Source organism: Lynx canadensis, chromosome A1, assembly GCF_007474595.2.
Source record: "Lynx canadensis isolate LIC74 chromosome A1, mLynCan4.pri.v2, whole genome shotgun sequence".
NCBI classification, from domain to species: Eukaryota; Metazoa; Chordata; class Mammalia; order Carnivora; family Felidae; genus Lynx; species Lynx canadensis.
Genome location: NC_044303.2, coordinates 39,142,271 through 39,150,266, shown reverse-complemented (window position 1 = coordinate 39,150,266; position 7,996 = coordinate 39,142,271).

Genomic DNA, 7,996 nt, shown 5'->3' with positions numbered 1-7,996 from the left:
GTGCAGAAGCTGTTTGGGATTCTCTCTCTCTGCTCTCTCTGTTCCTCCCCCACTGTGCTCTCCCTCCCTCAAAATAAATAAATAAACTTAAAAAAATAATAAAAAAGTAAAATGTATTGATATGGATAGAAAAAAATACCTTTCCTTTACTGAACACGTTTAGAATCTTGGTGATCATTTTAACAATTGAAATCACTCCTGTTGTAGATTCACAGATCATCAGGGCCTTTAGAAAAAAAAAGTGATAAATGGACTTAACAGTTAAAGCAAACCCAAAGAAAATTAGCTTTTGAGTTCTTGATATTTTAAATAAATACCCAACAGAGGTGGGAATATTACTAGCTGGAATTTTAATAAGAATGCACAACTCATAATGTAAGAAATTAAAATAATTTTGTCAAATAATAAGGATTAAAAAACTTCTCATTGCTTGCCTCAAAAGTGATCATTTGTCAATAGTGGAATCTAGGGAGTACTCAAACTGTTACTCTCTCAAAATAGGAGTAGAAAGCACTCTAAGATTCAGTTTTGGAATTTCAGCTATGCAATTTACGAAGTTCCTAAAATTGAAAGGCATCCTTAAAAAAAAACCTTTTTATTTATAACTCCTTAACTCCTTCATAAAAAAATGTACTTTATCAATATGTAAAACAGATAAGAACAATAGATATATTAGAAGATTGATATGTAACTTTAAAACTTACTCTTTATCACATATTTCAAAATTTATGCCTATAAAAATAGACTAATTACCATTATTAACTAGCTTTACGGGCTGAAGTAGTCATGATTTTGAACTAATAAAATAGACTCATCTTAAGAATATCCCCTATGTTATGGACTGAACTATATTCCCCCAAAATTGATATGCTGATGCCCTAACCCCCAGTGTGGCTGTATTTGGAGACAGGGCCTTTATGGAGATAACGAAAATTAAATGAGGTTATAGGGTGGGGTCCTAATCCAATAGGACTGGTGTCTTTATAAGAAGAGGAAGAGAGACCAGAAATCTGCGCATTTGCACACAAAGGAAAGACCATGTGAGCACACAGTGAAACGGCAGCAGTCTGCAAGCTGAGAGTCTCTTCACTGGAAACCAGCCCTGCTGACACACCTTATATTGGACTTCTAGCCTCCAGCAATGTGAAACAAGAAATTAAATTTCCATCGTTTTACGAAGCCTGTGGTATTTTGTTATGGCAGTCCATGCAGATTAATTGAACAATGACCTTACTCATAGGTTGGGCCCAACATCCGATTTAACTTGATACAACATATGGGAAAAGAACATTTGCAGAAAAATCACATTATCTGTTGCATTTCTTATTTTCTAGCTACTGGTGTATGTCAGTCAATGAGATCCCTGGAAGGCAGTCAGCCAGAAGTAGGACAGTGAAGTGAGGGCATTTCTTACTCTGGCTCCTTCCCTACAGGGTTACCCTCGTTCTGGAGTAGGGTAGGTTGAATGGAGGTGGCTGTGCCTCCCAAGCTATCGTCCTTTCCTTTCCTTTCCTTTCCTTTCGGTAATTGCTCCCTACCTTCCTTCTTTTAGTCCTAGAAGTGGTCCTAGCTTTGCCATTATTAGCTCCTTAGAATCATACCATCCTTTCTGATATGCTATACTCTGTTCACACTTTCATAAATATTCTCTTTATTAAAAACTCCCTGAAGTATTCTAATTTGACTGTGCCATCTGTTTCATGCTGATACCCTGCCTGAAACTGAGATCTAACTTCTAAAACAGATACTTTCAATTTTGAAGAAACTTATGTAAGTTATGTTAGTAATATGATGCTAATGTAGTCAAATTAAAGCATCACAAAAACATTTATTTAAACTGATTTTCTCCAAATTATCTATGTGCCAGCTTAGAATTACTAATCTTAGTAATCACAAAGTATGAGTCAGATTTCTGTAATGAGCCTTGTAGACCTTTCCTGGTACTGAAAAATTACTTGGAACCCTAAAAATGTCACAATATTAAGCAAAGCAATTAAAGATCATGACACAGATTCATGAAGTTTAGAATTCTACTGTGGTGATCAAACTGGTGATTTTTTTAATACTAAGAATTGATTTGAGCTCCCTATATTATGAAAAGAACAGTTTGTGAACCAGAGGAAGTAGAACATTCTTTTCACAATATAGAAAGATGCATAAAATGGAGATACTATATTTTCAGCAAACATAAAATGCAGAGTACTATATTTGGCAAGTCTCATTTCATGGGTCTAGGATGAAAACTGGTGTTTATACTTGTAAAAAAAGAAACTTGAGATTTTGATGAGCCAGTTTTGGAAATCATTACTCTATCCAATCTTTCTATCCTGAGAAAATAAAATGTTCATCTTTCAAGTCTGAGCTTACATTCTGTCGCTTTTCCACAACTTCCTATAAGTAACCCCAACTCAAACACATTTTCTTGGGAACCCAGTCTTTCATTCTTATGCAGACCTGATTCTGTCTTCTGTCCTGCTCTTTCTTCTTTTCTACCAAAAGGAAGAAAAAAGGAAAGAAGTTAGGAAGGAAAAGGGAAGAAGTTAAAAGAGAAATCATTATAATGTAATGTGGACAATACTGTTAGTGCTCAGAAAATTCCCATCCACTTTCTAAATTCCCCAGCCTCCATGAATTTGGGTTAAAGTCTTATAATCAGTTCTGTCATGTAAAATAGGAGGAAAAGTGATACAGAAATCAGTACCAAAAGAAGGGTGCAACTCTCAAAACAATAATATCTGGCCTGGAATCTGAGAGGACATCTGTGACAAAATTATTCCTGAATGTTGAAGAGATGATTATCTGTATCAGGTAGTGACAAAATTATTAATACTGCTGTCTGTTCTAAGCAGGAAAGAATATTGTTTCCTCAGTCAGAAGCTTTAAGGGAAAATGTTAGAAAACAGAAGGTTAAAAATATGTTCTGGTTGCTACTGAATATGCTGAGCAAGATATTACAAGAAAAAGATGGGCTTAAGAAATAATCGGCAGACTCAATAGTTAAAAAGAAGACAGACAGGAGACTTATAGAACTGGACAAAACTACTGCTCCTAGATCCCAAATAGGTACAAAAGGGATTAACAAAAGCTCTGAACAAAATGATCAAATGGCTTAAGGATAAATAGATTAAGGATGAAGACTTTACAACTATTTTTCCTGATACCTTCAATGCAGAAAACTTTAGATTGACAGAGAGGCATGAGTCAAGAAAACTAAGAAATAAAGTAGAATCGAGAACTACACCTTTTAAAAACAGCATTTTGCTATTAGCATGTAAAATTCATTAAGATTAGAAGACAATTAAGCATCTGTGGGAAATGTATTTCCAAATTAACTACAGATCTAGGAGTGGAAGAGTTTACATGAGACATACAATCACCCATGATCCCTGACACCACACTGATGACATGGGTTCCTGGTGTTTTTCTTTCCTCACTCACTGCTCCCTTCATCCTCACATTGGCTTCTCTCCCATCTTCCAGCCTGATTTGGAGCCCAATCTATTCTCTCTACATTCTCTTCATGAGCTTGGTTATACAATTATATGGTTTTAGCTAAAAATAGATTTATGATGTTTTTAAAAATCTAAATCTATATCTACCAACTCTTCACTAAGTTCCACAACTGATATTTTAATATTTATTTCAAGTTAGATATCTAATAGACCTCCCAAACTTAAAATGTACCAAGACAAAACAAAATAAAACAAATTTAAATAAATAAATAAATAAATAAATAAATAAATAAATAAATAAATAAAATGTGTCAAAACAGAGCTTTTGTTTTTCTCACCACTCATCCAACTCCTTCTGGCTTGTTGTGCTCCCAGCATTTTCATCTTAGTAAATAAAACCACAATCAAACAGATTCTCATTCCAAAAAGAAAAAGATAAACAATGCATATGTGAATATCTCTTCTGGAACAACAACCACAGAAGCCTATTATTCCAATAGCACCTGGAGAAGTCACAGAATTTTCCCTACATATACACCGAAGTCACCCCTTGCAATCAGAAATAATATAACCTCAGTCTTGACTAAATCTCCAATTTATTCAACCCCTTACTTTTCGTTTCTTTGCTCCAGCCATATCAGTTGGTCTCTCTTCTTTACCTTTATCATAATGCACCACCCTCAAATTCGGACTCTTGCTTTGACAGCCGAAACATTCTCATCTATCAGGTCTCAGGTCATATTACACTTTCTCAAAGAGGCTTCCAGATTGCTTTATAGAAAATAGCATCATCATTCCTTTGAAGTTTCATCACTTAATTAATTTCTACAAGCACTTATTAAAATTTGAGTTATCTTTTTATTTACTACTAGTCTCCACAGACTGAATAATGGTCTACATGGGATCAGTGTCTTGATAGTGTTGTTTACCACTGTGCCCCTGATGCTTCACTTTGAAAACAAGTTGTTAAAAATGAAATATAATGAGTAGATTGAATATAATTAACCAATATTCCTCATTCCATTATTTTAGAATAGACATGATATGATGAATACAACTATCACTCTGTTCTTTTGGACTTAAGTCTACTTATTCTATTATGGAATTTTATAAAATTTGATAAAAATTAACCTTTTTGAAACTTGTAATTTTTTAAATTATATGAAAACACTGAAAGCCTCTTATTGGGGACAATATCCCCCATCCAGTAATAATTGATGCTTAAAAATCCATGCTATGTTTTTAAGAGATTCTCTGTATCTGGTTATAGATAAATAAGTGTACTTGCAATTAAGTGTGATAACAAATCTATCAGCCAATGACATCAATAGATATACATATATATATATATATATATATATATATATATATGTACACACACACACACTCACAAATACGTATCTCCTATCACTATCTGTCTCACTATCTGAAGAAAAATCTTACTGTATCTAAGGATATATATTAGATTTTTGTAGTTAATTAGAAGATAACACTAACTGCATAGTTATTAATCTGGGTCTTATTACATCAGATGACAAAACAGAGTAATGCCAAAGAGTTAAAAAACGGAGGGACTCAGAAGAACTAATTTAGAGACGAAAGATTACAAGAAGATGAAGTAACTTAAAATCTCCTTTCTCATCACTGTAAATGGTCCACAGTCACATAACAATTGATAACAAAACCTGTGATAACTTGCCAAACGTTTTGCTCAAACATTCAGAATGAGCACTTAACAGTAATCATTTTACATCTATATATTATTCCAATTGTTTTCCTTATATCATAAGAAAACTTGGAGATATTAGTAATATATACTTCTTTCTTAATGAAAAAAGTAAATTAATGGAAATAATTAGAAAAATATCTGGAGAAAAGGAAAAAGAAATTTAGACTGAAGAACATTCAACATTGCAAATTTATCTTTTAAACTATAATATATGTGATTGTGGTCATCGCTAAAACACTCAAAGTCTATAGAGTGTACTGATTATGCACATAGACCCTGGAGCTCCACTGCCTGGGACACAGCCTTTAATAAGTTTCTTAATGTCTCTATGCCTCACTTCCCTCATCTGTAAAAACAGACATAAGTTTCTACCTACCTCATAGAGTTATTGCAGGAATTAAATGAATAAACATAAATAAAACACTAGAAACTCATGCTACTCACTCATACTAGTTTAAATCTATACTGAAATGTAGCTTTCCTAAAATATTTTATGAGATATTATGCCCTATTTTCTCCTTGTGATACTGTTAAAAAAAAATAAAAAGTAAGGACAGAAACTGCCTATCAATTTTATCCAGATATCTGCTAAAACAATCTATTGTCATATTGAGTCTTTGCTTCTAACTTGTAATTTTAAAAATCTGACAGAAAAGAAGAGTCAGTGACTAACACATTGCTGAATATCTGCTTTACTTATAGAAAAGTTGAGTTATAGTCTTATAACAAGTCTATTATAATCATCAATCTAAGAAAAAAATTGAGATGCCTGGGTGGCTCAGTTGGTTAGGGGTCGGACTCTTGGTTTCAGCTCAGGTCATGATCTCCTGGTTTCCTGACTCGAGCCCCATGTCGGGCTCTGTGCTGACAGTGCAGAGTTGGCTTGGGATTCTCTCTCTCTGCCTCCCCCTTCACTTGTGCTGTCTCTGTCTCTCTTGAAACAAATAAACTAAAAAAAAAAAAAAAAATATATATATATATATATATATATATATATATATATATATATTAAAGATAGAAAACTTTGAGAGCCCTATAAAGGACCAAAACATTTTTAAAGGTTATGGGCTGTGGACTAATGATGCATACAACTTTTCAAACTAATTGAATGTACCATAAAGCTAGATGTTATCTAAACTCTAAATATTCCAATGTTAAATCTGAAATTTTCCTTAATATTGCTGTTGGTAAGAACTACAGGGATATTTCATAGAAAGAAAGAAAAAGGAAAAAAGGAAAGAATAAACAGAGAGAAGAGAGAAAGAGAGGGGGAGGGAAGGAAAAAGGGAAAGGGAAGGGAGATAAGGGAGAAAATAGTCAAATGCCCTTGATAATTCTGATTCAGTGGGTTTGCTATGGTGTTCAGAAATGTGCTTTTTCAGTAAGCATGCCAGACATCTACAGAAGTTTCTATAATATGAGAAAACTTCTTAGCTCTTATAATAGGTTATGAAACAGACTTTAAAAGATTGCTAACTAATAAATTATAAGGACTAAAATTCAGTATCTGCCTTTTATTTTAAAATAGGATTTATTAAAAAAAATAAAACAGGATTTGTCAAATTGTTTTATATTTTTAGATATAGATGTTAGCCTATATTTTTCAAATAATTTTATTTACAAAAAAAGTTTTAATTAAATATTTTCCTGAGTCTATTCCTCAGGTACCTGAGTGATCAAATTATATAAAAATTTCCTTTGACTCTATTTCTTCAGCTAGTTAATATAAATTCTACACAACTGGCACAAAAAGATGTATGGTTAGGTATATTTGTCATAAAATATGAAATGCAAAATAAATGTAAATAAAATAAATTTATTTTCTTACAGTGTACTTGTGATTGGCTAAAGAATGTATTGAATACATGAAATAAAATATACATCATTTTATGCGACCCTGCAATTTAGTACTGATCATAGAACAAAAAAATTCAAAAAAATGCTATGCTTATAAATCATCTAGCTCACATACAATGATTTGTAGATTAGGGCACTAAGTCTGGAAAATGTAAAGTGTTTTTAGTTTTTTAAATTTTTTTAATTTGAAACTTATTGTCAAATTGGTTGCCATACAACACCCAGTGCTCATCCCAACAGGTGCCCTCCTCAATGCCCATCACCCACCCTCCCCTCCCTCCTACCCAAATGTAAAGTGTCTTTATTTTATTTTATTTTTTTTTTTTTTTAAATTTTTTTCAACATTTATTTATTTTTGGGACAGAGAGAGACAGAGCTGAACGGGGGAGGGGCAGAGAGAGAGGGAGACACAGAATCGGAAACAGGCTCCAGGCTCTGAGCCATCAGCCCAGAGCCTGACGCGGGGCTCGAACTCACGGACCGCGAGATCGTGACCTGGCTGAAGTCGGACGCTTAACCGACTGCGCCACCCAGGCGCCCCGTAAAGTGTCTTTAAATACAGAGATTAGATCCCAAGTCACTATATCATATTGCATGTTAACATATAATCACATATATGTATATACGTATACACTGAAAGTTGTTCAAACTATGAAATTAAATATTATGTAAATCAAAAGTATTAAAATTAACCCATAGGTACTGTGTTATGTAAAAAAGTTTAAAAATAACTTAATCTCATGTGTTTCAGAATCTTTTTAAGGATGCAAGTGATCACAGAAACACATCATATGGTCATAAAGATTTATAAGCTGTTAAATGAACTTCAGGGCAGATGCAGAGAACATGTAACACCTGGCATAGATAGTATGTCTAACGATAATACAAATCCTTTATGGTACATTAACACCTTCAAAAATGAGTAATGTCCTAAGATTAACTCTGCAGAAAGTTACAG